The sequence below is a fragment of the Megalops cyprinoides genome, chromosome 4 (assembly GCF_013368585.1).
Source record: "Megalops cyprinoides isolate fMegCyp1 chromosome 4, fMegCyp1.pri, whole genome shotgun sequence".
In the NCBI taxonomy this organism is placed as follows: Eukaryota; Metazoa; Chordata; class Actinopteri; order Elopiformes; family Megalopidae; genus Megalops; species Megalops cyprinoides.
The window spans coordinates 38,245,940-38,253,026 of NC_050586.1; positions in this window are offsets into that span (position 1 = coordinate 38,245,940).

Here is a 7,087-nt window from a genome sequence, read left to right on the forward strand (position 1 = left end):
TCGACAGATATGGATGATTGATCATGATGTTTGACATAAACAGTATCCCTTTTGTGCTCCCACACATATGTGGTATCTTCATATCAACACAACAGGATACTGGAACAGTATGTGTGTCTCAGTTCAGATCAAGCGGACTCATCATAATTGGATGATTAATTAACTGACAGTAGAACTCACTTGTTTATATAGCTGGTGGCAAAAATTACAAGAAATGAAAAAGGCACTTGCCTTTTAAAAAATTAATTGCCAAAAAAAACAGTTGTTAAAACTGTACAGCTGTTGATTTCACTTACCAGTTGATCACAAACGTCAGTTGCTCACAACCGAGTGTTGCGTCCTGATTGCTACATGTGAGTCTTATTGAATAATTTATCTTTGTAGTCTGTGAGAAAAGCATAAGAGAAGAGCTGGTCATGGTATGATAACCCCAGAGGATTTTCAAATCTACCAAAGGGTACAACAACCAGCCAGCCTGGGAATATGTCCTATGACCTTTGAGTTTTGATCACCTCTCTACTATCATGCACAGGGGTGTAGTGGTAAAAAAGAGGTGGGTAAACTAGGAATTCTGTGATCAAGGTAAGGCGGGCCACGACATACCGGTAAAAAAATGATATTCAAAATATTTGTTCATTTATTTGTAGAATGTACATTTCCTGGAGGAAATGTGAAGTGGGCTACCTGCTACACAGAGGTTATAGCACAATGCTTGGGTCCCGAGTAATACAGCTCTTGTATAACAATACAGGTTGTTATAGGCTACCATTAGGTGGTTCCTAGCGTGTTGCCGGGCATCACTGGGTGTTCCCTGGTGCCTTACTATGTGGTTCCTACATATACTGTATTTAAAGGGTGAAGCTGGAATTCATTGTTAAACGAGACTATGGAAGGAATAAACATAGTTGAAGTCTATGAAGTGTTTTAATCACCACAAAGAATGTATGAAACCATGAAAGACAGTATGAAAGAAATAGATATAGTTAGTCTACGAAGGGTATTAATCACCACGGTATGAAACTATGAAAGACAGTATGAAAGCAAGAAAAATATAACATCTATGAAGTGCATGTATCACCATAAAGAGAGTGTGAAACTATGAAACAAAGAAAAATAGAATATCTATGAAGTAGGCCTATATTAATCACCATGAAGAGAGTATGAAACAATGAAGCAGTCAAAGGACATCCCATAATAACCTGAAAACAACCCAGAGCAACCAGTAGCACAAAATGTGAAATTACAAAGCATTACACTGTGGATATTTAGACAAAAAAGCATTTTAATGTACAATATAATGGAAAATAATGAAATAATTCCTATACTTATATTTTTTCTTCAATCAAAAATCATTTTCCCACAGACAAGTCTTGCCACGGACACGTTTGTCCGTGTATGGACAATCAGTACAACCCATCACCCTAACACCGTTTGTTTAAAATTCGAAATATTAGATTAAGCAAATGATTTTTATATACACACGACCTTTTCTCAGGTCATGTTTTACTTTATAGACGAAATGTGCTCATTTTAGAGTGTTTTCTGAGTGTTATCTTAATTTAGATTAGTCGGCTAGTCGGTTACAAAACGTCAATTTAAACGTCAGTGAATATCCATTTGTTGATGACAGGAATCCAGACGCGTAACGGTAGTCAAACTTAGATAGATAGATAGCTGGCTAGCAAGCTCCACTCTGTGGCTCTGTCGCGAGCCCAGCTGCCGCAAGAGAAGATTGGTCACAGATACCGTAAATGCTGATATTGCAGCGCAATTTTGAATATACTACGGCTTGCGCTGGTAAAACAATAGGAAACTTTACCTCTTAAAGTTGCGTAAAGTCTATTTAAAGGTGCGTAAACGCTATTTCAGAAATGTAGGAGGTGCGTAAACGCCGTTTACGTGCGTTTAGCCTCCACCACAGCCCTGATCATGCACTCTTGGCCTTAGGACTGAGAGGTCTGGTTTTTATTCTCGGTTTTGGCACATCCAGTTCTCTCTCCATCTCCTTTTAGTGTTCTCGTTTTGCCTAACACAGCTGTGCTAGCAAATGTCTAGACACTGCTCCTGCTCTATTTATCCTGTGTTTATTGACTACTGAATTTACTTTCTATCCTCATGAATGTTATTTGTTGTATGTTATTATGTATAATTTGTGTATGCCTGCATAGCTAAAGATTGAGCTTTGCCGTAAATCAAGTTTTAATAAAATATGTATGTCAATATCATGTTCTACCTGACTCACATTTCAGAAAGTCCGGCCAACAGGTGACAATGCATGAATGTAACACATCACACATCTCGCACAGCCAACAGTGGACTTTCACCTCAGGGACCTTTCCTCCTGCTGGAACAGAGCTAGTGCTGCTATAGTCAAAGACAAGTCACTTGCAGCTTTGATGGTTACTGAAGGGTCATGATTATGGGTGTCATTCTTATTTACCAAACGTGCATGCAGACCGCAGGGTGCTCCAAGAGTACAGCAGCTGTTGCAGAACAGGCCATGCGTCCCGTTTTGCTTGTTTGCTCTGACAAGATAACAGTGCAAACTGCCTCATGATGGAAAGAACCACATTCATGCCAATATAATGTCTTTCAGATGTTAAATATGTACTTAAATTAAATTAATAATATGTTTCTCTTTGTTAGCAAGAAATAGTGACTTATACATGTTTTGCAATCCAGTTCATTTTTATGGGAAAAGTCCCTGGTGCAGGTGGAAAACCCATCATTTTTGAATAACTAGCATGTCATTATTTTACTGTACAAAAATAGAAGAGATCAGCTCTAAAAGTGACTGAAGCATACAAAGTGCATAGTAAAACTGGGAGAGTATGTGGACAGTCTGAGTACAAAAACATCTGCCCAGAAATGGCCAGAGTCTCCTGATGTTTTAGCCACTAAGAATTCTTGTCTTCCAGCTTCCTGTAGACTGTGGACATGCTCTTATGTATTAAGAGCACCTTCCTCTGCCTCTCACAGCAGAAATAATGAGAACACTGGGGACGCGCTGTGAACGTGTGTGCATGGAGCCAACAGATGGGATGTTTGCCAGAATGCAGCATAAAGGTGGAGGTGACTGGGATGATTGACAAGCTATGTGCAATCAAAGCTGTAGAGGGGAGGGAGTTCCTTTGTTGGTAGTATGTCTACTTTCTTTATGTGAGGTTTACAGCTATGGCTTGTTTTGAGTTTAAATGAACAACTGCGGGAATCAGCTTCTAGTATTGATGGAATCCAAGATTTATTTGACTAACCAACATAGCTAGTATTTCCCCTCAGTCCTTCAAGTTATTTCATCCTCATTGCAGTAAGGCATGACCATACCTGAGAGAACTGTTTGCTTTGAGACAAATCAATAGCTATGCATCTAGCTGGCTTGTGGTATGATATTTTACTTGTATTGCTTTAGGGAAACAACTCTTGTGTTGTTTTTTGTTTTTTTTTTTGTGTTTTAGAGGGAAGCTAGCTATCTCTAGATATTGCTACATCTTTATGGGTTTTTTATGTTGTGCGTTGTGATAATTGCAGAAGAGATAGCATGTCGACCAACACCATGTAAATACAAAATCAAATGGGGTTTTTTTTGGCATAACAAACACAAGTTAATGTTTTGCCAAAGATGATAAAGCATAACAAACAAAAGTGACACCTTACATTATGGGTTACATTAGTTAACATGAATTAATGTATTAGTTATCATGAATAAATGATCAATTCGTATGTTTACGAAGCATAAACAGGGTCTTATGTAGACATGGTAAATTGTTTACAAATACATAAACATGATTACTGTATGCATGATGCCAAACGTTCCAAAACTATGTTGTACAGCATTACAATGCAAATAAGCTGTCATGGCACTTTAATTTGAAATTTGTCAGATAGAAAGGTGTGAGCAGTTGCCACTTTATTGTAGGTGCACAAAGAGGTTGAATTCATGATGAAGTAGCCTGAGCTAATGCTTAACAAACTAACATTACATATTAGTTAGTTACTGGTAAATGTGTGAATAATAACTAATACATTAGTTCATTTTAGCTAATGCAATCTTATTGAAAAATGTCACTTAATAAATTTACAAAATTGAAAACACAAACAAAAAATGACCAACAAAAGCAATAATATCAAAACATTTTTTCAATCTATACAATTTGTCCGAATTTTTGTTATGAATTCCTACACACCTGTCAAGCAATCTAGGTATTCAGAAAGATAAGAAAAGTTCATTATTTCTGATCTTGTGATTTTTTGCTGCTGCAGGGCACTGAAAAAATGATACTTTTGCCATTAAGATAGACTGTAAAATTGTCAAATGATATAAGACTGGCTTTACTTGGAAAACAGCCCAGGATACAACACCTTACAAAATGAAAGGCTTTGTTTTGCAGGGCACCTTTAATTAGTCTCTACCCCCCATTGTGTTTGACAGATTTATGACGACATTGCAGCTAGCCTAGAATATGGTGTGATACAGCTCTCTGATCTTAAGCTGCCATCTAGTGTCTGAAAAGGGTACTTTATATGCTCCTACAAGCAGATGCAAGCCTGGAAGAAAAAGGGGATGTGTATATTTACCTCATCACTACATCATTGGGTACTACGAGGTAATCATGACTGTTCCAGGCAAGACTTGGATGGTGGTATTACACAGGTCAGGTTCCTTCATTGTAAAAGTTAAATCTTTCATTGAAAATGCTTATCTTATGAATAAATATCTTTTATGAATAAAGAACATCTTAAAGCAAGTTTTTTTTATTTTTCTACTTTGTCATTGTGTCTTAATTTATCAACTTTAATTCATTAAACATTATATGAAAGTAATTTCATATAATATTTTTTGCTTGTGCTTGTGTTGAAAAACAGTGTTCAAAATTGTTTTAAACCGAAAATGTATTTAATGTTACAGGGAATGCAAACAAACAGTGTTACAAAATAATGTCACAAAAAAACAGAATATTTCTAAGCAGGAGCAAACACTGGACACTCTGTATTCACTCATGGAAGAAAGTAACTTTCCAACGCAGCATAACTTTGCCATAACTTTACATAAGTACAACCCAAAAATAAACTGTAAACACACTGTACACCTTTAAGCTTATTGTTCAAACGTAATATTGGGAAAAGGAGATTAAATAACAATAATAATTAAGGAAAAACAGTGAACGCAGCATTCTAGTACAGGTAAAAGGCATTTCTTCATCTGTAGACCACTTTTGTTTTGGAAAGTACACTTTTTACATGTAACATTAAATAAGCCAAACTCTGTATTACTCAAAACCATGAATATACTGATTCTTCTCCACAAAAATATTATACATGTATATATATATATGGTACTGGCATTATCTTAAAGACAACAAATGTATTCACACTAATACTTATACCCCTATCAATAGAAGCTAATAAGGGATGTAGAGGAATCTTGAAATGAATATGTACATGCAATGCAAAAAAAAGTAACAGTAAGTCACCTTCTATGACAAAAAATGCAACAAACAAGAGAATATGTGAGGCAACCAATTTACCATGACTATGCACTACAGGCCATGACTACGCATACATCAGCAGAAGCTGGGTCTCCCAGGCTGTTGCCCTTGCTGACTGAATGATGCAAACAATTGTTGATTGCTGATGACACGTCAGGCAAGCACATACACAAACAAAGCTGAATTTGGTAATGACTGTCAAGTCAAAGCAGCATATGGACCAGAAGGTAGCTATACTGGAATTCACGTTAATTTGGCAGCAAAAAGGAATGCGTTTGATTGTTCAACAGCTCATTACATTATGAGTATTAGAATGGCAAAACGCATTCTTTCGGAAGTCAGATTCGGGTGGATACTATTATGGCTATGTCATACACAAAATGGAATCTTAAACACCCAAATGTATGAAATGACACTTAATGCCCATTATTAAAGTTAATTTTAACTTATCAGAATTATGAGGCTTGACTGATACCCAGTTTTCCAAAATACAGACACTGAGCTGATTAGATGAACAGACAACATTCACACCCTAAAAAGTAATTATGTAATACAGCAATGTCTTACAGAAATAAAAAAAATGCTATATGGATACTTTCTTGGATGACAAATGGTATGCATCTTAGATGCATTTCTTAAATCTATAATATGATTTTCGAGTACTCAAACACTCTGTTATAGGTTTTACTTGATAAACAACCAATATTCATGAAAACATTCAGTGTCTACCCAATACACATCTACAAATACATAATATTTCATTTCATCATCAGAACTGGCCAACGCTTCCTATAAAGAAATCTCATTAAACAGGCTTGGTCTTGGTTTCTATCCGGTTGTATTAGCACTGACAAAAAACATCAGCAGAAAACCAAATCTTTACAGTTACAGTTTAAGATTACAGTACAATACCAAAGTATGGGGAAAAATCAAAAACAATCCCCTTGCAAAATCTGTGGCCATGCAAGCTGCATCCATTGCTAGATTTAGCATTTGGGTTTGGCATTACTATGTACAGCCGTCTAATACTAGGGCAGTCTATCACAACCATGTCTTTTATCTTTTTAATTTATACGCTGTCACATGCTCTCTTAAATTTGACTACTGAAAGGTTTTCAGCATTTTTTAGTCAAAATAAAATGTGCTGCAAGTTTTGCAAGATGAGAGGTATGACCCTCATCTACATCTTTAGGGGAAAAAAAAAAAACTTTGGCATTGAGAAATCAAGAGGCCATTTCTGGTGCGACTAATCATACTTCATCAGTTCAGTTCAGTGTTTTCAAATGAATGCCAAGTGTGGAAGCTGTCGTAGTAGGTTTGGATTCCACGTGTGCTCCTCAAACCCTGAGCTGGATCTCCTATTGCATTTACCCTTCATCTACAACACACCGCAATCCAACCATTGCCATACGTTTTTTGGTAGAAATTGGAAGCATCTAAGAAAAGGGTCAGAAATTAAAGCATACTCTATGTTTGTTTTTCTGAGGTGACCAACAAACATAGTGTATACTTTAATTTGTGAACCTTTTCTTACTTTGGAGCAACATTGGAACATAGTACTTGATTCACTTGCAGTCAGAAAAAAACACACAGAATTTCCT